A 24,707-nucleotide genomic window follows, 5' to 3' on the forward strand; every position below is an offset into this window, starting at 1 on the left:
AAGACTCACCAAACATTAATATTTTAAGGCCAAATTGTTGATTTTACTGCGTTTATTATTCTTTATCATTTACTATTATTATTTATTAGCATTATGAGCGCTCTACAAACTTGAAGAACACATCAACGCTTAACAAGATGCAAGACAAACAACACATTATGTACAATAATGCAAAGATACAGTTAAACCATGTTATAAACCTGGGAAAAAGTGACTCGGCCTCTCTGACATAAACCGGAAGCTCATTCCAAAGCTGGCGGCACCGATAAACCGGGGGGGGGGGCACTCAACTTCAGAAATGACGGGTAGGCCTATGTGCCTACCGGAGTCGCGAAGTAAGGGCCTATCGGGAACACGTTATTTAAAAAAAAAAGGGGGGGTCATTGGGTACAAACAAAATCAAAAAGGGGGTCATTGGGTATAATACTTTGAAAAAAGGAGGTCATTGGGTAGGCCTATAAGATTTCAAAAAAGGGGTCATCGGGTAGCAAATTTGTGAAAAAATAGAGCAAAATTCTATTTTCTTGTTTCAAATTTCCAATACAAATTTGTGGAATTAAGAGAATTTGAAAGTTTCGGCATTATTTTGTGGCATTTTGATGATGCTATTCTCGAAAAAAGGGGGGTCATTGGGTAAGCCGCAAGCAAAAAAAAGGGGGTCATTGGGGTAGCCGCAACTAAAAAAAAAGGGGTGGTGGTCATCGGGCCGGGTCATCGGGTATGACTTTTAAAAAAAGGGATCATCGCGTATAGTAGACTTCAAAAGAGGGGGCCTATTGACAGGCATGCACATACCGTCACTTCCAAAGTTGAGTGCCCTCCGGGCGATAAACGAACAATCGCCAGCTCGTCTATGTGAATAAACAGTAGCGAGCCTGGTCTTGTCAGATGAGTAACAGAGTATGTGTCTGCTCTCCGGGAAATATACAGTACGACTGTCATATACTAGTATATAACGTAGTAATGTTGCTGAAATAATGACGGAGTTGTACGGGAAATGCAATTCAAACATGAAGAGTGATTTTGGAAAAGATTCTTTTTACTGGAGCCAGTGTAGAGGGTTTAGACCGGATGAGCATATATCCCGTCCGCATGAAAAGATCAGACTGATTTAATATGGCTGTCGTAAATTGGACACGTTGCCGCCATTTTAAATTTGTTTCACGAGTGTCATATTGACAAAATGATATGAATCGACGAATATGCCAGAACTTAAAATGTAGGGCCTAATATAATCAACCAATTACTAATCCCGGGGTTACTTATTCGGTATGAGGCCAGAGGATGATTTAAGGAAGCCCCATCATGCACTGCAAACGTGTCATCACCAGAGTTTCAACTGCCACTTTACTTTTCAAATCCCATTGAATTCTGTGCAAAAGATGTTGTTTAAGAATTGTGCGTGTGTCATTATTAATTGGTCGATTTCAGATCTAAAGTGATGTATGCATGAAGGATAATTCACACCTTCTGTAGGTAACATAAAATGTGAAATCGACCAGCATTGTGAATGCGTTTTTATTGTAAATATATCAGTCCAAATTCAAATTTAACCATGTCCGTCAATGCAATGTGCGCGCAGTGGTGTCATGTTCACTCACACAGCTGTGCTAACCGCAAGTCAACACAGTGGCGTGGTGGGAAGTGCTTAAATCATCCTCTGGTATGAGACAATGTGTTCAAAATTCTGTTGGCATCAATGATAAAAAAAACACCTTTGTATTGATTTAGCGTAAATCTTAGTTATATTGTGAGCCATCTAAATACACACATAATGTGATGCGATCAAGCAAAATCAGTCGGAACACGGAAATGTTATATTTGCAGTTTCTTATAGGTCAGTAAAAAGCATTTAAAAAGCTGCACTTATTTTGCAGAAAACCTCACTGAAATTGAACAACCAGTTCCAAAGATATAAGCAATTAAAGAGTTTCTAAAATAACAGGAAACAAAAGGGAATATTTTCTTTGTTTGGCTATATCTCAAAATTAATATTTCCGAGTTCCGACTGATTTTGCTTGATCACATCACATAATTATATTGATATCCGAAATACACAAAGATAGCTTTTCAAGAGCACGCTCACGATCACCAAAGATCTTTTGGTAAAACTGGGAATACAGCTGAATAACAGTCATGAATATCATCATCATAAATATGATAACTGTGGAAATATAAATTTGTAATTGCAGGTGATGTCTCCGATAGGACAAATGTACATTGAGTCATCATTCTTAATAGATATATCCTACTTTAAGGGACCGTTCATAAACACTTGTAAGGGGGGGGGGCTGATGCAAAAGGGGGGCCCTGACATTTTTTGACCCTCCTAAGGGGGGCCCTAAAAAAATTACCACAAATTTTCCTGGAAAAATTGAGTGTATATGCTTTTCTATGGGGTTGACCCATAATTTTCATGTCAAAAAAAAAAGGGGGGGGCTGAAATTTTCGAGGTCTGTAAAGGGGGGGGCGAAAAATTTTCGCGATAAATTTTTTGTATCAGGCCCCCCCCTTACAAGTGTTTGTGAACGGTCCCTAACAGTACGGTTGTCAAGATAAGATTTAAACCGTGGGATTTAAGTCTCTCCAATAAATTAAACTAGCATGGTCAAAAGTGTCGAAGGCTGCAGACATGTCAAGTTGCACCAGAAATACAGCCTTGTTATTCGTACTGGAGAAGATCGTCTTCACTCTTTTAAGATGTTGCGAACTTGCGATCCAGGTTACACGTGAAGCGCTTCAGGTGATTCGCCGAGCGCGTGCAGCGATCAAGCTTTGGTATTGTCTTATTCTGTCAACAGAGGGCGACGTTACTGATTTAAAGAAAAGTTCCATGATTACAACGAATTGCATCATAATGTATGGCAACCAATTATAGCGAAAGTTGAAATGATGCATGCAAGCGTTACTACTCGACAAATGTGCGTAATGTATGTAGGGCCTACGATGATTAGTGGTTACAGTTGTTCCCGTGAAAGTGTTTGGACTCAGTGTTAATCTGTCTTGCTCGTTGCATCTGCAAAAACAAAAATATATGTAGAAATATTATTCTTGGTTAAGTTTCGGAAATATTCATAGAATATATTAAGGGCTCGGATATCGGATAGCGACGTTTTCAAGTATTTTTATAGGACATGAGAGCACATCAGACATATCGAATTACATTACAGTACGAGGAATGTCCTTCTGATATCAACTAATTTTGATTTTTTTTTGCAATTCGCGATACAATAAAACATTTAGTGCAAACTATTAAAGTTTATGTAGCTGGGATGAAAGGCCTGAAAGACAATGCACCACCTTAATAAAATATAAGTTTAGATATTTACACAAGAAAGACAAATCAGTAAAAAACAGAAACAAGACAACACGGAACCCATCTTGAATATCACTTATACATTAACCAGGCAAATTAATGCATTTAAAAAAAAAAGTGTTTATAAGTAACAAGTAACTTGTACAATAGAGTATAAACAGAAACATTACATGTATGAGATAATCAAGAGTTAGTGATCACCTTTAATGATTCTAATAATACCAGTTTTGAATTTGGAGATGCAATTTGCTTTTTTGACTTCCTTTGGTAAGCTATTCCACAACCTAGGGCCAAGTGACAAAACATTATTAAGTCGATGGACCTCGGCCCGATAATAATTTTTACCTCTTGTATCATAATTGTGGATAGACTTCATATTGATGAAAATATTATCAAAAGATCTTGGTAATAGACACCTGTGGTATTTGTACATAAATAGACCCAATTCCTTATTATAAAGTTGATACACATCAAGAATATTAAATTTGTCAAACAATGGCTTAATTTTTTATGACACAAATAGGAGTTGTTAGAGATGACCCTTACAGCTCTTTTTTGAAGCTTTATAATTCTATCCAAAATATTTTTATTGGCATTGCCCCACAATATTATACCGTAAGTTAAGAATGGTAAGATATTAGAACAACTGCATGTTGGGTTTTGGTATAAAGAAATGTTTGAGTTTGTTTAGTACACCAATATTATTTCTTACAGCACGTCTTACATACTATTTATATGCGACCTCCATATTGAAGATATACATGTTTTCCCCAAATATTTTCATATGATGGACGGCTTTTCAGACTTGTACCCGAGTCCAGCTTGTCCGAGTCCGAGCCGAGCCGAGTCCATTTGTATCCGAGTCCGAGCCAAGTCCGAGTCCTTTTGTGTCCGAGTCCGGACTCGAGTCTAAGTCCGGGGGTGCCGAGTCCGAGCCAAGTCCGAGTCCAACAAAAATATTACCCGGGCCCGGACTCGAGTCCGGACTCGAGTCCGGACTCGGTCAGAGTCCATGACCGGAGGTGGGGGCGGGGGAGGGGTCATTCAACTTGAATGTGACATGTATCTGCCTACTGGCATTGCTTAGTAGGAATTTGTATAAAAATGGGTCATTGGGTATAACAAAATGAAAAAGCTAGGGTAATTGGGTATAAAATTTTGAAAAAATGGGTCTTTTTTCCAAATATTGGAGCAAAATATTATATTTTGTTTCTAATTTGAAAATTTACAATACAAATTTGCTGAAAAAAAGACAATTTCAAAGTTTCCGCATAATTTTAAGGCATTTTGATGATAAAATTGCAGAAAGAGAAGGTCATTGGTCAAAGGTCACTCACTACACCACACCACACACCGCTCTCCCTATACACACCCACCCTACCAAACCCCACCCCACACAGTTGACATTTCAAAGACTCAACCCAGATCAACCAACCAACCAACCGCTACACATGGTACACACAATACTTCAAAGACCCATACCCATGAGCAGCTACATGTAACTCCTGAAGGTAAAAACTACATGTATCAGACCACCTGTATCAGACAGCAGTCATGTGGGGGTATTTGTGTGTGTGTGGCACACTACATGTAAACCCAGGACTAGAGAAATGTCACTAGGCTGTGTGAAGCTTAAAGATGTGTAAATGAATTACAATGTATTCAAATACATTTTAGAGGGACGCTCCCTATTATTGTAAATATTTGTATCCATTTTGACACCCAAATTTGGCAACCTCCCTATTTCTGGCAAATTTTGTGCCCTTGAAGTTGCATGTAATTTTGAAAGTCTCCGTATTTTTTGTTTGAATCCTCTCAATTTTCTGGATGTTAATGTTGGCATCTCTGCATCATCATCGTCATCATCTTTATCATCATAATAATAATCATACTAACAGAAATTCACCTTTGATTCTAAACATCTTTTCAAAATTGTCCCACACAAATGTGCTGGGAGTAGCCTAGTGAGCACACACAAACTACAGACACCGTAGCCCTGTCATGGAGGTGACATCCCGCTATCTCTAAGGTCCGCTATCTCTAAGGTTCGCTATCTCTAAGGTTCGCTATCACTAACGTGTAAAGTCTATGGAGATCAGAATCCCGCTATCTCTAATAGAGAAAAGGGTTCGCTATACCTAAAAAAAGGTCCGCTACTTCTAAGGTTCGATATCACTAATTTAGAATAAGGTTCGCTAGTTCTAAGGTTCGATATCACTAATTATAAATAAGGTTCGCTATCACTAATTTAAAATAAGGTTCGCTATCACTAATTTTGAATAAGGTCCGCTATCACTAATTTATTGAAGGTTCGCTATCTCTAAGGTTCGTTATCACTAATTCCAATAAGAGTCCGCTATACCTAAGGTTCGCTATCACTAATTTTGTTTCAGGTTCGCTATCCCTAATTAATTAAGGTTCGCTATCTCTAAGGTTCGTTATCACTAATTTCGATTAAGGTTCGCTATACCTAAGGTTCGTTATCACTAATCTTAAATAAGGTCCACTACCTCTAATTTTAAATAAGGTCCGCTATCTCTAATTTCAAATAAGGTCCGCTATTTCTAATTTTAAATAAGGACCGCTATAGCGAACCTTATTTGAAATTAGAGATAGCGAACCTTATTTAAAATTAGAGATAGCGAACCTTATTTAAAATTAGAGATAGCGAACCTTATTTGAAATTAGTGATAGCGAACCTTAGAGATAGCGAACCTTATTTAAAATTAGAGATAGCGAACCTAGGGATACCGGGATTGTTAAAATTAGAGATAGCGGACCTTATTTTAAATTAGTGATAGCGAACCTTAGAGATAGCGAACCTTCAATAAATTAGTGATAGCGGACCTTATTTAAAATTAGAGATAGCGAACCTTATTTAAAATTAGTGATATCGAACCTTAGAAATACCGAACCTTTTTCAAAATTAGTGATATCGAACCTTAGGTATAGCGAACCTTTTTCGTAATTAGTGATAACGAACCTTAGAGATAGCGAACCTTAGAGATAGCGAACCTTAGAGATAGCGAACCGTAACCGTCATGGACCTACCAATTCACTGAGTGGGAGCTGAGATGTAGGGTCCAGTGCATGTGCAGGTTTCTCTCTTAAATTTTAATGGATTGGAAAGTTCCATGAAAAAACTCTTAGATATTTTTTATAGTCCAAATATTCAAATTATGCATTTAATTAATTATCAATTATTTCATTACTAAATTAATGATAACAATAATAATTATGATTCTGCTAAGTGACAGATAAATCTAAATAATTTGCTGGATATGTAGGATATATGACAGATCACAGATTTGACAGCCCCCAATTAATTTGGAAAATGTTCAAATAAGTAAAGTCAACAAATTTGAGATCTATTTTGACATTTTTAGATTTATCATTTCACATTTTACATGGATTTAATTGGACTGGACTCGGACCGGACTTGGCTTCGAGTCCGAGTCCTTTTGTGTCCGAGTCCAAGCCGAGCCGAGCCGAGCCGAGCCGAGTCTTTTCGTGTCCGAGTCCGAGCCAAGTCAGAGTCCAACAAAACGTGGACTCGAGTCCGGACTCGAGTCCGAGTCCGGACTCGAACGATACATCTCTGCTTTTCATTCCAGCTACACACACTTTACATATCATTAGATTTATTTACTTCCAGGACTAATAAATTTCAAAAATATCAATTTTTAATCATTTGCCATAAAATTTGTATTATATCGCGAGAATCAAAATTATTTGATATCAGAAGGACAATCCTCGTATTCAAAATGCAATTCGATATGTCTGATGTGATCTCAGGTCCCACAAAAATACTGTGCAAAGGTGGGTGACCCACCCCTATAAGCATGAAGCGACTTTAACTGTGATATGATGGTTCAAATGTGTAAAACGACAGGTAACTAAAGGGAGCGGTCATTATTTACACCGGGGGATGGGGGATTTAAGGAAAATGCGATTTTTTTTGTGAGGAAGAGGGGTAATCCGAATTTTTTTGCCAAGAAAGAGCAGGGAATGTGAAATTTGAAATGGAGAACAAATTCACAAAATAAATGGGAATGGGGAATTTTCGAATTGAAGTGACGGGGCAACGCGACACCCCCCCCCATTCCCTCTGGCATAAATAGTGACCGGTCCCTAAATTAAAGGCTTTTAGGTGGTCTTTTCACAAGAAGTTGTTGTTGCTCCGCCAAATGCACGATGGTATGAACATAATAGTTATTCAGACGTCAAAATACCCTAAATCGTTTCAATAAAAATGCTTCATCTAATCATCTTGACAACAGTGCAACATCCTTGAGAGATGAAAAGGTGTTCTATTCTTGCTACAGATACAAAAAATTAAAGTAAAAAAAAAATGATAATAAAAAAAATTAATACCGCATTCCGTATTAGGTTTTTAACTTGGGAAGAGGTTTGAGACGAACTATTAAATTTCAGCGCATGGTGCGTGTTGTCATTGATAGATATTTGACACCGTGGAACGGATTGAACATTTGGTAGTTTCGTAAAATTCTTTTATTTCAAAAACGGAGCGGTCAATTGTCAAAATTCAAAAAGCATGTGATAGCTGATATGTTCCTCAATATTATCAGTTATTTAGTTACGTTTGGTCAGTTTATGCGTTAAGGTACCAACAAAATCAGTTCCAGACGATGCAGTTCTTTCAGGGACACCCTGTAGATTAAGTAATGAAAGAAAACCTTAACTTATATCAGGGGTGGGGGGGGGGGTGGGGGGCAACCTAACCTTTATAAGTCGCCGGGCCAGAAATAACAATACAAAAATGCACGGTACCGCACTCGTATTGTTATTTTTGATGAGCACTTAAAAATCATTAACATTAGCGTATGATCTGGGCAGCTCCAACTACATTTTGTATACCAATGTATACCGTGTGCAAATCGACCAGAATTACCACATTTTTTTTAACCGGTGGAATGTCTTGTTTTTTGTTTCGGCTTTAATAGTCCTAGGTCTAGTATACCTTTAATGAACTTAATTATTCTTAGCTACATATTTGCTCAGAATTCATACACATCTGGTCATTGGCTCATTATGATGCAAAAGTACATGAACTCGTGCACAACCCCGCCAGTACCCATGGAAACCTTTGCACAAATAAATATCACGGTTCATTGGCTTATTATGATTTAAATACTGTAAATACACGGTTTACTGGATTATGAAAACATACAATAGAAAATATATCATTAACCTTATTGAAAGCACAGTTTTGAAACGGTTGAAAATTGTTTTTAACTTTTTATTTTTCATTCCCTGTGAGTAATGGGCATGTTTATATTTTTGTCAATAGATTGCAGTGACATTTAGATACAACTGCTAGTGGGCCATATCTATCGTTTAATTTTCTCATTTCTGTGGAACATTTTTGACATTGAGCTAGAATTCAGGTAACAAATTGGGCTTAAGTGAAGTCACAACGTACTTTTACCATACGTAAATACCCAGCATCCCGTTCTCTAGAACCCTTGAGATAATCGAACATAACTTTTGAACCCAAGCATTAAAAAAACTACAGCGCCTCTAGTTATGGAAGTTTATAGTGCCACTGAGAAGTTGAGATAATCATATCGTCAAAGTTAGGGGAAAAAGTTCTCTTTGGTGACCACTCTCTGGCTAGTAAGGTTTGACGATTGATTCTTATGCTTCTGCTTTCATTCAAAAATCACATTTACGCTCTACCAAATGGGGGCCATCTTGGATTTCTGGGCAAAAATTATTTTGTAACGTCAAGTTACGTCGGATTTCTTGGGGTCGACTTACGGAAAAAGTGTCTTTGTAGACGATTTTAGGTAATCTGGTTCAAAACTTATTTTTTTCAAGATGGCGCCGGCGGCCACCATCTTGGATTTCTGGGTAAATATGAGTTCGTAATGTCAAAGTAATGTCAAATTTGAAATCCTTGTGGTCGACTTATCCAAAAAGTGTCTTTGTACACGATTTAAGGTCCTCTTGTTCAAAACTAAATTTTTCAAGATGGTGCCGGCCACCATCTTGGATTTCTGGGTGAAAATGATGCCGTAATGTCAAAATAATGTCAGAATCGGAATCCTTGTACTCGACATATCCGAAAAAGTGTCTTTGTGCATGATTATAGGTGCTCTGGTTCAAAACTTAAATTTTCAAAATGGTGGTGGCGGCCATTTTGGATTTTGGCCTCTAGCGAAAAATGCCGGGATTTTCGCGAGGGACATGGAGGCTATTTTTTTCTAAATGGTCCATAGAAGTCGAATCAATCGTCAAACCTTACTAGCCAGAGAGTGGTCACCAAAGTGAACTTTTTCCCTAACTAGTAGCTTAGACATTACTCATTTAACAATGTTTAATAACCACATTGTGAAAACCATAAGGGAAGTATAAGATATATTCCAATGCTAATTAAACTACAGATATCATATTTCATTTAATGAAGTAATCCGTTCTCCCACCTTTTCTGCATAGACGACCAGTACAAACACTTCCAACTGCAATTGGAGGTCCCAGGCTTAATCATATCTAGAAATTACACCAACTGATTGCTCTTTCAAAATCTTCTACTTCCATCACGTCTGGACCCACGAACACATGATCAGTACCGGGCACAGTGTCTTCGACCCTATATCTTCATGGCAGGAATCGCCATGGTAGGTTAAATCCACAGCCACGATTAGCCATTTGGTTCAAACCTTTAAAGCTCTTTTAAACTAATAATTAGTCAAGGGACATAACTAAGGCTACTCACAATAGCCGGGTAATCGATCTTGGTTGTGCGTGATTAAGGTTGTATACCCCATTGAGGTCAATGGTCATCGACTTTTATACTGCCTACAGTGAGTGCAGCTGTACTACACGCTGCACGCTGTAGTCAACAGGACCAACGCAATATAAAATGGTCAAATTTTGAGTTCAAAGCGCACGGCCAATTTTCAAAGCGCATTCTAGCGACTATCATATCTGTTCAACACGTATTTCCAAGTTTATGAGACCAAATCTGGTTTCTTGAGAAAAAAATCATGACGGGAGATATTCATCATTTTCTAACCCGGTATCAGAAGATTTTCGTCTGATATCAAAATCGTGCATAGCAATTCACGTGTATCGATCCCGTGTATTCATTTTAGTGTCCCTTCTGCACCAAATAATTATTAGCCAGGCGGTGTCGGTGTACCGGGGTGATCAGTCTACTTCTATTGGCTACTGTGTGCTGATATAGTGAAGGAATTTAAGCTAAAACAGACGAATTGATTTGTATGAATTATGCAGAGATCACACCACTAAATCAGGTCCAACCCTATCTGACTGAAGAAATAGCAACCAGTACAGGGTTTTCAATCACTTACCACACCTGGTGCATTTTAATGGAAAAAAGGTTTGAAATGAAGGCTGATGTGCCCATTTTTTGGTGATAGTTGTGCTTTGTGGATGTTTTTCTTATCATCCAAGCATAAAAAAATATAAAAAAAAATAAATATTACAATTCTGACATTTTTTAGGAATGCACCAAACGACGTCACAAACAGAGGCGCTGAGCTGTATAGGCTTTGGTATGGTTTACATCATGTTCAACCATTGCGAAAAATTAAGGATCGAATGCATTTTAGTGTCCAAAAAGGCAAAATTAAGGTCGAAGTTCTGCCGAATTCTCCACCCTTGCGAAGAGTGCAGAATTGGAATCGGGAATAAAAAATATCTGATCTTTGCGATCAAAAACACAAAAGTACAACTTTGGACGTACTATTGGCAAAAGACATAATTGCCAAACAATATAGAATAGAACATTTGATGTCAACTTGTCAAAATATTGAAGAAATGTGCTCCCTAAACTTATGGCGAGTAGGCAAAATAATTCCCATTCAAACGCATGGGAAACTGAAACTGCATAACACCGACTAATATTACCTCATTATTTCTACTTCATATGACCAGAAACCCTTCCTGAAAGTTGTTTTAAAAAAAATCAAAACGCTATGGTAGGGTTCGCACTGCAGGCACGGCCCTAGCCACTAGACCATCACAACCTGCTACCTTATTCTCGCACCTTTTGCAATGTTATTTCTAATCAGTGTCTCGTTCAGCAATAATCTTTTTTAAACTGTTTATAAGTTCAGTGAAATGGGGTGAAATTACTTTTTGTATGGACTTCGATATTTTGTAAGACAGGGCAGTATTTTGTATGAATAAATAAATACCACTGGACGATTAATCGATATATGGACAGAGCCAACTGCTAATTTTCCTACTGACACTGGTCACGCATTACTCATGTTTCATATCTTATCTATGGGCCCAATACGGAAATTAAGCGAGAAATAGCTTGTGTATTCCATTTTTTGAGTATTTACAAAAAACCGTCTTTGCCGTCTTATTTTCAACATTTTGTTACGTAACAGCAAAGGTCACGCCGGTAAAAAATACCGGAAGTGAGCTAAGTTGCCGTCGTAGGCCTACTGTATGTGGTGACCTCAATCACATGGGCCGAGTAAGAATTGATGTGAATTATTCATAACCGATCGATACCTTGCCTCACTTTGTTAAGAGCAAGCCAACAAAATTTGCCATAGGTTTGCGTTGCTAATACAAAAACCGTGAATTTAGTGTCACCCCTGCTAAAATCCACTCCGTCTTTTTTTTAATTTTTTATATATATATCTTTGGACAGCCATAGTGTTACTGTCTATGATTTATTAACAAATAATATAATACAAAAGATGGCTGATTTTATGTTATAAATTTTTTTAACATAAAAAAGGACAAAACAAAACGAAAACAAACAACACAAAAAAACAATGATACAGACAAAAGGACAAGTTTCATGTTATTTTCATCAGGTGCAGATTGAGAAAAAAAAAGTTTAAAAAGAGGAATTACAAATAAAAACAGATTGGCAGGCAAAGTGACTTCAGTCCTCATTAAGGTCAAATGTAAATTTCTTGAAATGTTTGCCCAATTTACCTTTACCTTCGGCAATCCTATACTCTGTATTTAGTTTCAATCTCACAAAGTTCATAAAAGCTAGGAAACTGGGAGAAGTCTTTTGAAATTTACATCTATGAATATAAAACTTCAAACATAATACAAGAAAGTTGATTACAAATTGCTCAGAGTCATTGACATTAATCCCAAACATTTTTGGTAGTTAGAAATTGTAATATTGTCACAAGTTTTCCTTTCAATAAATTGGGTCAGACTGTTCCACAAGCATTTAATTTTATCACAATCACAAAATAAATGCACCAAGGATTCCTCAGAATTATTACAAAAACCACAAAATGGGTTTCAATTCTACAAATTTTACGGAGGAACTAATTATCATTGGGAAATAGATCTGGGTCTATAGGCCATTTTCAGCATAATTTTTGGCTTGGGTCGATGTCTGGTATTTTAAACGACATGTCCAGTTTAAAATATTAACTCTGGCAATCATAGTGCATGGTAACTACAGTGGCGTCCATGTCACTAAGGACTGTACCTCAGAAGTTTTGGTTCACAGGTTATGTGAGGGATTTCTCGACCAATACATGTGCCACTGCATTGAAGTATATAAATCGCCTGGGAATCGAGATGTAAATTCATTAATTTCTCAGTTATACTGTATTTTGTATTCTTGCAAATGTTTGTTTTCATACATTCAAGTTAACTCCAAATTAAAGGAAATTATGGGACATTGTAAGTTAATTTTGTTTAAGTGGAAAATGTGACTGTATATATATTTTTGTGTGTTTAGTGTAGGCCAAAATATTTGGAATTATTTGAAAGTAATTTGAAAAACGCTTTCATATTTTCTTCATGAGAATTTGGTGCATTACAATCATTTGCCACGCCCACATTTTTATTATTGCCACATGAAGGAAATAGGTGCTTTTTTTGTATGATATTTGAGATTGTTTTTGAATTGTGTGTGGACTGTGGACAAATATTGTAAGGCCGTTTCTCTATTCTATTTGTCAAAATACAGTGCCACCTTTATTCTTTGATTTGGATGTGCGTTGAGAATCGCTTCTAGGGAAACCAGAGGTTGTATATAGCTTCAGTGGCTCCGGAACCGGGGGGGGGCAGGGGCCCGGCCCCAATAATTTTGGTGGTTATGGAAAAGTACCATTGGGGCCCCCAATAGTTTTGGCCAGGTGCCCCCCCCCATATTTAAAATCTTCCGGAGCCCCTGAGCTTCATTCGTATGCGGCCCATACACGATCAAAATATTGATCAATATTGGGGACCCTATAGATGCAAGAGTGGATACAAAATCTACCATTGTGCGTGTTCAATGGTAGATTTTGTATCCGCTCTTGTATCTAGGGTCTTTGATATTGATCAATAAGATTGAACGTGTATGGGCCGCATTAAACAGAAATGAAAAAAAAATCACCATGGACTTTTACTTTTACTATGAACTTTAAAAACTCATTGGATTTTAAGCATCCTGATATTCATATCATAAAGGGTAATAGTACAGATCAAATAAAGTTCATCAATACCAGGTATGTCGTCTTCATAGTCAAGAAATAATTATTGTGCAACAAGAGAATGTGCTCGTTTATTAAATGAATATTGTTTACAAATAATTGTTGGCTGACATCGGTTTTTCTAAAACATACCGTGAATGATTGTCAAGATCTATTTTCAGTAGTGCATTTCAGTTCATCAGAAGCATTATACCGCTATGTAATTTAAAGCAATACAGATCCTCATTAGTAATTTGACTGTTCAAATTGATTTATGTATTTTGTTCTGTGGAAAAGCTTTAAAAGAAAATCAGTTTGCTTTCTCGCTGAGATTTATATATATTTTTGTCATTTGTATCTTTTTATGTTGGACAAACATTAGACAATGCTGTCAAAATTGTTTCTCAAATTTTGGGTGACATTGACTCGGTGGCACTTTTAAGCTTCCACAATAGAAATATGACCTCTTAGTTTATCTTCGCGCGGGTTCCCGCTAGATGAGTAAATGGGAGCGTTCACTAAAACAGGAGGAATAACTGAACAGGTAGAATCATTGAAAAAGTAAACTTTATCTGAACCTGACCCTCCTTAGGCCAACATTTCCATTTTAGCTTCTTTCTTTCTTTTTAGTTTCTTCTACATTTGTACATGGGCCAATTTTGTTCCATTTTTTTTAAATTTTTGCTGCTAAGCTTGCGATTTTCCGTTTCCATGTTTTTTTAAAAAATTGATCCCGTTCCAGGTTAAAAAGTTCCCTTTCTTACATTCCCCTTTCAGCGTCTTTTTTATTTGCTGCTTAGCTTGTGATTTCCCGTTTCATGTTATTCATTTAAGTCTGTTCTCAGTTTAATAGCTTTTTTAAATTTATATTTCCTGATCTTATTTTAGCTTTTTTCCCTTACATTTCCCGATCCATAGTGGACCTCGACATCGTCGCGGACCTAATATTGATATTTCAACATAGTGGACGTTCAACACAGCGAACCTTCGACATATAGCCGGCTGTACTGCCGATTTTTAAATCGGCAGTACAGCATAAAACATGCTTAAAACATCTTACCTATTCATAGATTTACCCCCATGGGCAGTACGGAGGGCATTTGAACTGTCGACGTTCCCTGACTTTGGCACCGTCAGCTTCTTCCGCGCGATTTTCGGTAAGTGGATCACGGCGTATTCTGGTTTCGACTGCATCTTCATGCTCCCAGATGTTTAGATCTTGTAGAGGCGCAGCATGGTCTATGTTTGCGCAGTACGCAAATGATGCCACAGTAACAATCAGTAGAGTGAGAAGTAGGATATTTGCCATCGTTTATTCGTGTATTCTGCTTGCGTTATGATCAAACTGATATTTTGTTTGGCTCTTTATAGTTTTCTGCATGACTTGTTAATCACGTGAGCAATGATATACAGTCTGGTCCGCAACGAAAATACAAAGAAAAACATCTGTAAGTCAATAACAAACGTTGCCCGTCATGATACTTTTGACATGAATACAATTTTCTGTGGTTATTGATGGTGGCAAGCAAACCATGAACCGTGTCAACTTTGCGTAGATTAACCGAAAAAGGTGAATTTTCGGTTAATCCCATAAGCATTTGCGTATTTAACCCTGATGACGTAAAATCGATGCGCACATCTCTTGCGCATGTTGATCATCCATGAATTGCGCATTAACGATATGCACATCGATATACGCAAAGGCGTATATGGGATTTCCCGAAAAGGTGAATTGAGGTATAATTAAGAAATAAAGGGTAATGCATTATCGGCAGTAAAAACGTTTAAATAATGGGTTTGGCTGCGCCATTTACGTTTTTACTGCCTCGGACACATTATTTGGGTGTAAAGGATAATACTGCACCCTTTATTTTTATTCTATTACCAGAAAATATTATGATAATGAAAAACAAGTTAGTCGTTTCCCTCTTGGATGTTGAGATCGTGTGGCTGGATGGTACGAAGGCGATCGAAAGCTCAGGCCCCTAAAACTTTAATTTTTTACTTAAAAGGGCATTTCGTGATCCACAGCCTCATCCCCCACTTTTCTCAAAAAAAGTTGAGATTTTTATATCACTGGAAACCTCTGGCTACATAATGTTTATGTACAAAATATTTCTTGCAGATTAATTTGTTTATCAAAGATATCGTGAAATTTGAATTTCGTTCTGGTGCACCAGAACGAAATTACAACGCATTGTCTATGGAGCAGTGTACACATAATCATGCATAACTCGCGAACGCAAAATCGGAATCAAATCAAATTTTGGGAATATCTTTTTTCGTGTATATCTAATGAAAAATGACATAAATAGAGGATGCTAGGATCACGAAATACTCCTTTAACAGGCTATTTTTGTGAATAAGCAGTTTACAACAGCTCACTTTTTAACTCATTAACAACAATAAATTAAGCAAGTTTTCAAAGTATATGAGTTGTAGAATTTTTTGGCTGCTTCGACCAACAATACCTCGTATACCCTTAATAAAGGATAACCTACAAAAATTGTATTTCAATTGACATGGGGCGGGGTCTTTCAGTGAGAAGGTCACAAAAAGGGGGTCTTTCCGTAAGACTGGGCGAAAATCTGACCAAAAAATGGGGTCATTTAGTGAGACTGGGAAAAATGTTGGGTCAAGATATAAAAGTTGATACAAAATTTATAAAAATTTACAAAAGTTTTGAAAAAAGGGGGATCTTTTGGTGACAGGAAAACAAAAAAGGGGGTCATTGGGTGAGAGGGAGTTCAGTAAATAAATTCAAACTCCCTGAGTGGAAGACTAAAGATCATGTCTTTCATGGTGGTGTATGGATTTCAACTGGAATAGCCTAAAGTTCCTTTAAAATGTTAAATGCCTTGGATAAGTCAAAAAAATATAGATTTGTCTCATCTCCCATGGGAGTTTCAAATCTAACGAGGTATGTGTTTTATGTATGCCTATATATAAATTGAACAACGCCAATTTTGAGCATTTTATTGAAATTGAACATTAATTTTACAGCCGATTTTTTTTTTGGCCTAAGCAACTTGCTATAGGCTACTAGTACTGCAACTTACATTCCGGGCGTGTCTCTCCCTTGTTAAAGGCATAAGGGCATGTGCCACGATTTGGGGGTACCAGTGCCGCCGAGAGCCATTCCCAGCAAACACAAAAACGTTTTAAAAACGTTTTTAGTAAGTTATATTTTGGCTTTTGGTTTACATAAATACGTTTTAATAACATTAAAATGTCGGGTTATATAAAGGTCAGGACAACGTTTTAAAACGTTTTGTATGAAAACACACTGCATCAATATTTTTAAAATGTTTTCAAAACTGTTATTGTAAACTATTTTTGCAAACATTTTTTGCCAAATATTTTGTGAACACTTAAATAACATTATGTTAAAATATTTGCATCCAGCAAACACAGAAATGTTCTTAAAATGTTTTTTTACAACGTTTTAATAACATTTAAATGTCGGGTTATATAAAGGTCATGACAACGTCTTTAAAACCTTATTGTAAATATTTTGGGCAAACATTTTTCGCAAAATATGTTTTCAACCCCAAAATAACATTCTGTTTAGAATGTTTTGTATCAAGTTTTCAAAAAATGTTTTTGGAATGTTATTAAAAAGTTTTTATACCCTTTATATAACCCGACATTTAAACGTTTTCTGCAAAACATTTTTGTTTGCTGAGCAGTAGATTATCAAAAAATTATTTTGAATGTTATGAAATCGTTTTATACCCTTTATATAACCCGACATTTAAACGTTTTCTGACAACCTTTTATAACCTTTTGCGAATGATGTCGAAAACGTTTTGTGTTTCGGATTACGGGCCCCGGGGGTAAAATGAACGCACGGCCCCTCACTTTTACGGGCCCCTTGAGTTGTCTTTTCTTTACTTTTATGGGTCCATTAATGTATGATATTCTTATTTTTACAGGTTCCCTAGAACTCCGGGCCCGGGAGTAACGCACCCCCTTAACCACCCCCCTTGTCGGCGGCACTGGGGGTACCTTTACAGGGATTTTGCTATTTCGATGGGTGGATTGGGGGTCAGTAATTTTTGGGTGCTTTTTATTGAAAATAGGTGTACTGATGGGTAGCAAAAACAGCAAAAAAGTATGTATAGAGAAAGTCAATATCCGAAATTCTGTGTGGCACACCCACGTACAATTTTTTTCGAAGAAATCCCCCACGCATACAATCATGTACAATACTTGAATTTGTGTTGTACAGGGTGTCCCTGAAAGAACTGTATCGTCGGAAACATAAGAAACCAAACAACTAAATATTTTTTTTTATGGTTGAGGAATAAATACGCATACTTTCACGAACTATAAGAACTTAACGAAACTCCCTTATTTTCAAACCTTTCCACCGACCCCAATATCAATCAATGATCTCAGGGGGGGGTGGCAGAGTGCCCCCACTAATTTTCACGGATAAAATGGGGATGACAAAGAGTAAGTGTCATTAAAATTACTAAAAATGGAACCAAAAAAAAGACAAATAGGGACGAAAATTTGGTTTTGCCCCCTCCCCCTCACACCAAAATCGTGGCTACGCTACTGAGTAATCTGTTTAGAATTGCCAATCCTTCGCATGAGGTGTCTAATATGATTGTCATTGATTAATATTGGACTCTGTGGAACGGATTGAAAAAGGTATGGTTATATATCAAGATCTGAGCGGTTAAATATCAAAATTCAAAAAGAATGCGATAGCTAATTTATTCGTCAACCATGAACTATTTAGATCTGGTTGGTTTGGGCATTAAAATACCCAAACAGTAATGTTTCAGGGGCACCCTGTAACCTACGGTACCATTAGAACTTGCAAATGAGAATAATTATGGCGTGAATTTTTGTACAAGAAATATTTTTCTCTGATTATGAAAATGTTTAAGTTCACATGGGGAATACGGTACTCAAGTTAGGTTGGGTAGGGAGTTGCCTCTGTGAATCCATAACTACGAGGGTCATTCAAAAAGTTCTACCTCCATCATTATTTTACGTGTCCGGATATTGAAATGACCCATAATTGACCATTTTCCATAGGTTGTTATCTTCGATCGGGTGAGCACGTGTTGGTTTAAGTCATATTAATTGTTTCATAAGTTAAAATCAAATAAGTCTTATGCAGTTTTTGTATTTTGTAAGTATATTAGTATATACAAGGTTTTTAACAAACTGTTTATCTTATTTCCACGTCAAAATGTATCCATTGCTTAAAATAGGACGTAATTACGAATTACCATGAAGAAGCGTGGTCTAGTAGAAATCGGGTAAATTTCAGTACCATTTGTGTGTCTGTTGAACCCTTCGATGTTTTCTTCTCATATAAAACATGTTTCATTTTGTTTTGAAATCCCAAGGCATATAGGGAGCTCAAATATGACCAAAATATTTATCCTGAGTAAGCAGTTGGACAACCACATCTTGAAAACATTTTTATAAACATTATCCAAAGCTACAATATGATGCTTACTAAGCTTTAGGTTTCAGTTTTTAACCGTTTCCGACGTACCAAATCTGTATTTGCTTGAATAAACATATCTTTACAACCAAATATCACATTTTCCTCAAATAACTTTCATTTTGTAGCCTAGATTTAGGAGTATAATTATGGTTAATTTCAATTGGCATGTTAGATAACAGAGATGCGATGTTGGAGGTAGAACTTTTTAAATGACCCTCGTATACCAATTTGTCAAGAAATTGTCCCTGGGGAAATTGTGAGCCGTCAATATACCAAAAGTCACAACACCAAATGGATTTCCCAAATGTTTTTGTAGGGCCTAAACGTTTGGCTACAGCAGAGAACTTGATAAGAAATCTTCTCTGGCTATAGTGAAGCTGAAAATGTGACTCATTTTGTTACACATCCCGCATGGTCACTTTGTACTCTACCTCCCATGACGTAGTCCATGACATGAGGCTGAGCAATCCCATCATTGATACCCGGCACTGATACATCAAGGGGTGAGAGCCAAAAGCCCTAGCCCTTTTTTTTTGGCCAAAATGAGACTCTGGTTCCATCGACTTCGCTTTCATATTTATTTAATAAAAAAAAAATGTAAAATGTAAAAAAAATGAGCAACTCACCCACATGGCAAGGCTCTTATATGGTCGCGCCTATAGACATCTTGAAAGACCGGACAGACGGGTTGCTACTGCCTAAGCTGAACCACCCAGGACCAGGACGTACGCCTATCCACGCTCTCTATACACCTAGACACCTCAAACACACAGCCACATACAGCACCTGCGGGAGATCACATCAGGGACTGGAACAGCGGCTCTCGACCGAGCGCTGAGACATCGGGAGAACCTGCTTTCTTGAACCTGGAACTACGGGGCCACCAGATACACGACACCACGAGTAGAGACTGCCTACTTCTAGCGGTTTTTCTTGCTCTGTTCACCCCCTGCGCGACCGATTACATGTAGCACTATGACAGCCTTATATATCATTGATTTTATGGGTTTATGTAATCCATGGTGTTTCGCAGTCATTCTCGAGTGCAGCATGTAGCCTTAGTTTAGGTTTATTTTCCGGGTCGGGTTTATCTGTTTTGATAGTTGTCCACCAAATACATGAAGTAAATTCTTCATATCGTTTGATTACGTTGAGATTCGTGTATGATAATAGTTTTTATGGTAACAGTTCGGGTGAACAGTTATTGAGATTATTGAGGGTTCACGATTGGGTCAAATTCATGCAGATATGTATCTGAAGTTAAAACTCTTAATTGGTTGTGCATATATACGGCAAGAATTGTGATCATAAAATCAGCAAAATTAAAGCAACTGTTTATCCAGAATATTAGCCTTCAGCTACTGATCATTTTAATTTAGTTTTTAGTGATTTTGTTCCATGCTGTTCCGTTTAACACCATGGAATTTGTATTCATAAGTTTGTCTCTTTGACAGTCTGTCATGTCACGTACTAAACAAAACACGCAAATCAAAAGACTGCGAGAACCCAGTGACGTTTTTACCATTAGGGTGCACACCACTAAAAAAACAACTTCCATTTTAAATATTGTAAAAATATTATCAAAATGTAAGTTTGGTTTTCAACCCCATGTGACAATTATTTAGTACATAGCAAACTAGGCTATCTTCGATATAAATAATGATTGGGGAATAGGAGAATAATAATTCTTAATTCTGTTATCTATTTCAGACAATAGTCCAGGTCCAATAATACCCTTTAATACTTTCCCAACATTCCAATGTAAACTGAGCTCAAAAAGAAACTTATAATTTTTTACAACTTGTGAATCATAAGGTCATATCTTAAAATACTGTCAATCAAAATGAACCAAAATTACACACAGGATTACCTTAATACTCTACTCAAAACACATGTCAGTAACCAAGCAGTTGTCCAACTGACACAGCAGCAAAATGCACTGTCATGGGACAGCTTCCTGGACTTCCTTCACTTTCACAGCCCAACATTTGGCACCCAGGACAAAAAATCTGTGAGAATGCACACAAGATCCTTGCACAGATGATAAAACGGTGCTGCTTTCTGCTTTTCATACACTTTTTCATGAAACAGGGCTGGGCTGTGAATGTGGTCCAGGAAGCTGTCCCATATCAGTGCATTTTGCTGTTGTGTCAGTTGGATAACTGCTTGGTTACTGACATGTGTTAAGAGTAGAGTATCGAAGTAAATCTGTGTGTAATTTTGGTTCAATTTGATGGACAGGATTTCAAGATATGACCTTGTGAAAAATTATAAGTTTCTTTTTTAGCTCAGTTTATTTTGGAATTTATAATAGTAGATAGCAAGGTGCCTGTAATACTAGTAGGTTGTTTTCGAAACTTGGTTAATCATATATCCGATGCTGCTAAATTGTTTGTAGAAAATCGTTGGAAATCTTTAATGATCGAAGAAGAACCCAAGTGCTCGCAATAAACGTCGTACGTACCGTATCGCACCTTTAAATCTACTTATAGCACCATTAAACGGGTGAGTAGGCCTAAGAGGAAGGTACTTGTAATAGGTTATCTTTGATATAGGATATGACTGTGCATGAGTTTATATATTCAGTGTCTTCAGTGAATAAAGCTAAAAGTAGATAGCAAAGGTTCATGTACTATCCAGTGGTGGCACCAGCATTTTTTTTCGGGGCGGGGGCATTGGGTGGCAAAGTGAATATCAGGGGGGAGGAGGGCAAAATCGACAAATTTTGCGCAACATTGCCGCAAAAAGTGGAAATTTACGTAATATTGGGGTTTTTGTCTTAAAAGTGTGTGGGGGAGTGGCGGGGAAGGGGCAAGAAAAATATTTGGGGAGGGGGAAAATATGCGAATACTGATCACTTATTTAATCATCTTTAAAGGCCCATTCAGTGATTTGCTCATCCGGACGATCATAAAAATCATCGAAATTCAGATTTTGGTACCTTTGTCATTGTTATAGATATGTTAACATACCGGTAGCCTGCGAGTGGTTCAGCCGAAAGCCATATCATAAGACATTTTACATGAATCTGTAATTTATATACCTACAGTATTATAATATATATTAGCTACATCTATTTGAATGGGGCTTCAACTTCGTAAGCTTCGTCAATACTGCTGTTTTCTTTCATTTTTGCCAATTTAAAAAATACCAAATCACAATTTGAATGACTTACCCTTCACTTTGCAGCAATTTATTAACAATTCTAATTTGTTTGCACTTGCCTGGGATAACTGAGTGGGTCTTTAATCACTAATTCAAAATGATGTATGGCCTTGCAAGTAAATTTATTTTAATTTGTCTGCATTTTGTCTTCTTTGTTTGCATGCATCATAATTTTTTGTTTTTCACAAATTACTCAGAACTTTACTCAGAGAAAATGGTTAATGAGCTTGTTAGTTTATTGAAATACTGGTTGGTTCCGATTTAATTAGGTCTTCAAATAATAACTGTATTTAAACACCATGGAATTTATATTCTATAGTTTGTCTCTATTTACAGTCTGTCACGTCACACACTATCAAACGCACAAATCCAAAGACGGTAAAGAGACTACGATAACCCCAAGGATGTCTTTTCCATAAGGGTGCACACCACAATAAAACTTTACATTTATAAAATTATGGTGTGACAGTTTATTAAATAAAGTTATCTTCAGTAGATAGCAAGGTACCTGATGTCTGTAAATGCTGTCGTCTATGGTTATAGACCTGGGCGATGCATCGATGCATAGTACTATTTGTTTGTGTGGCAAGACTGCATGCTTTAAAAATCTCTGATATTGACCAAGTTAGGCCCCTATGTAGTCAGAGAAGTACATTTTTGGGGTTGATGCTTCAAAATGGTATGTTTTCTCTCATTTATGACATTTTTGTTTTAATATTACAAAAATTCATTCGCAACATAATTCATTATAAAAGTGAATGTGTGTACTATATTTTATTTACAATACTTTTATGTTCAGGCTGAAACAATTGATATAAGCATTAAAACGTTCGGCTTTATGACAAATCCAAAGAGTCCCAACCGCTGCGCATAAAAGTTGTATGCGATGAATACGTACTGAACCGTAGCACTCATTGATTTATTTTTTGTAGAAATTACTGGCTTTCCTACAGATATGAACTTTAAACTTGGCATATAAGTTATAAATAGTTATTTCATGTCATATTTGAAATTTGCGATACAAATTGAAGGCAAATTATTAAAAATTGACATTTTTGACATTTAACAGTCAACGAAGTAAACTTTATATTTCTAATGATATGTACTTTAGGTGTATATCTGGAAGGATTTAAGCCGACTATCATATGAAAATTTTGATCTTTCTTATTAAGGACATATTTCGTATTCAGAATACAATTTGGTGTATCTGATGTGCTCTCAGTTCCCATCAAAATATTGTGCAAAGGTGGGTGACCGAGCCCGTAACAAAACATAAAATACAAATTCGATTATATTCTTGCCAAGTAATGAGATCTGTAAAAAATATTTTGCACACAAACATTATGTAGCCAGAGGTTTATGTTGGTATAAAAATCGAACCTTCTTTGAGAAAGGTGAGGGGATGAAAGGCCCCCTTAAAGTTATTGTCAGTGTTTTGCAACTCTTTTCTGGCGAAATACAATGACATGTATCAACTGGGATTTTTTTAGACCTAAGTGAAATTACCGTAAAACCTCATCTAGAAGCATAGTAGAGTGTGTTTGATGAAAGCTAAATTAATCCAGGTGCCCTCCATAAACAATATTATAACATTATGGAGTTTGAGCAATTAAAATTCCGATACAAGCGTATACAAACAAGTATTATTGTAAGACCAATATATTATATTGGCATATTTACGACTGTATCGTATTAATTTAGCTTTCATCAAAAACACTCTATATGCTTCTAGACGAGGTTTTACGGTAATCTAGGGCCTAAAGTCTAATTATCTTTAATTTCTTAATAGTGTGTTTGACAATACTTTTAAGATTTGCTGTTAAAATGCCTTGGCAGTAAAAGTACAAGCATATTGATTCAGTCACAGTAGAAATCTTTTGAATATGTGCAATCAAAGGCACACGACAGGCGTGGGCAGAGGTTCTCTTTAATACAGTTTCGAAGCGTTACACAATTTTGGCAAGTAAGGTTGATCTGTTCATGTAGTTCAAACGCAAATACTGAAATTAACAGTCAAACAAGCACCAGTGTAGTTGGTGTAAACACAAACTGAACTTTTGTTTTGTTTCTGTACTACAATAGGCATGTCAAGTACTATCTGATAATAAAAGTTTCTGTTGTATCACTGTTATTTTACGCTACGCACCCCACACAAGCATTCCTTGAAAATAGCAACACTTAATAATATTTTTACAATGTTGTTAAATATATACGTATAAACATTGTTCAGACATTTTTTTTAAATGAAGAGTTTGGTTCCAAAAGGCCGCTTTGTGTAAAATTCATTTGAAGATATTCCTAAGAGTAGCAGTAG

The 24,707-nt window shown here is 36.7% G+C and overlaps 1 long non-coding RNA gene across 1 annotated transcript; it reads right to left on the reverse strand.

Moving 5' to 3' along the window:
- Nucleotides 1-366: 366 nt before the first annotated feature.
- LOC140140871 (uncharacterized) lies at nucleotides 367-15,390 on the reverse strand. The gene is made up of 2 exons (XR_011857329.1): nucleotides 14,816-15,390; nucleotides 367-3,016 (listed from the first exon to the last, which is right to left on the reverse strand). It is a non-coding gene; the product is annotated as an uncharacterized lncRNA (long non-coding RNA).
- Between the last annotated feature and the right edge of the window lie 9,317 nt (nucleotides 15,391-24,707).

This window comes from Amphiura filiformis, chromosome 19 (genome assembly GCF_039555335.1).
Source record: "Amphiura filiformis chromosome 19, Afil_fr2py, whole genome shotgun sequence".
In the NCBI taxonomy this organism is placed as follows: Eukaryota; Metazoa; Echinodermata; class Ophiuroidea; order Amphilepidida; family Amphiuridae; genus Amphiura; species Amphiura filiformis.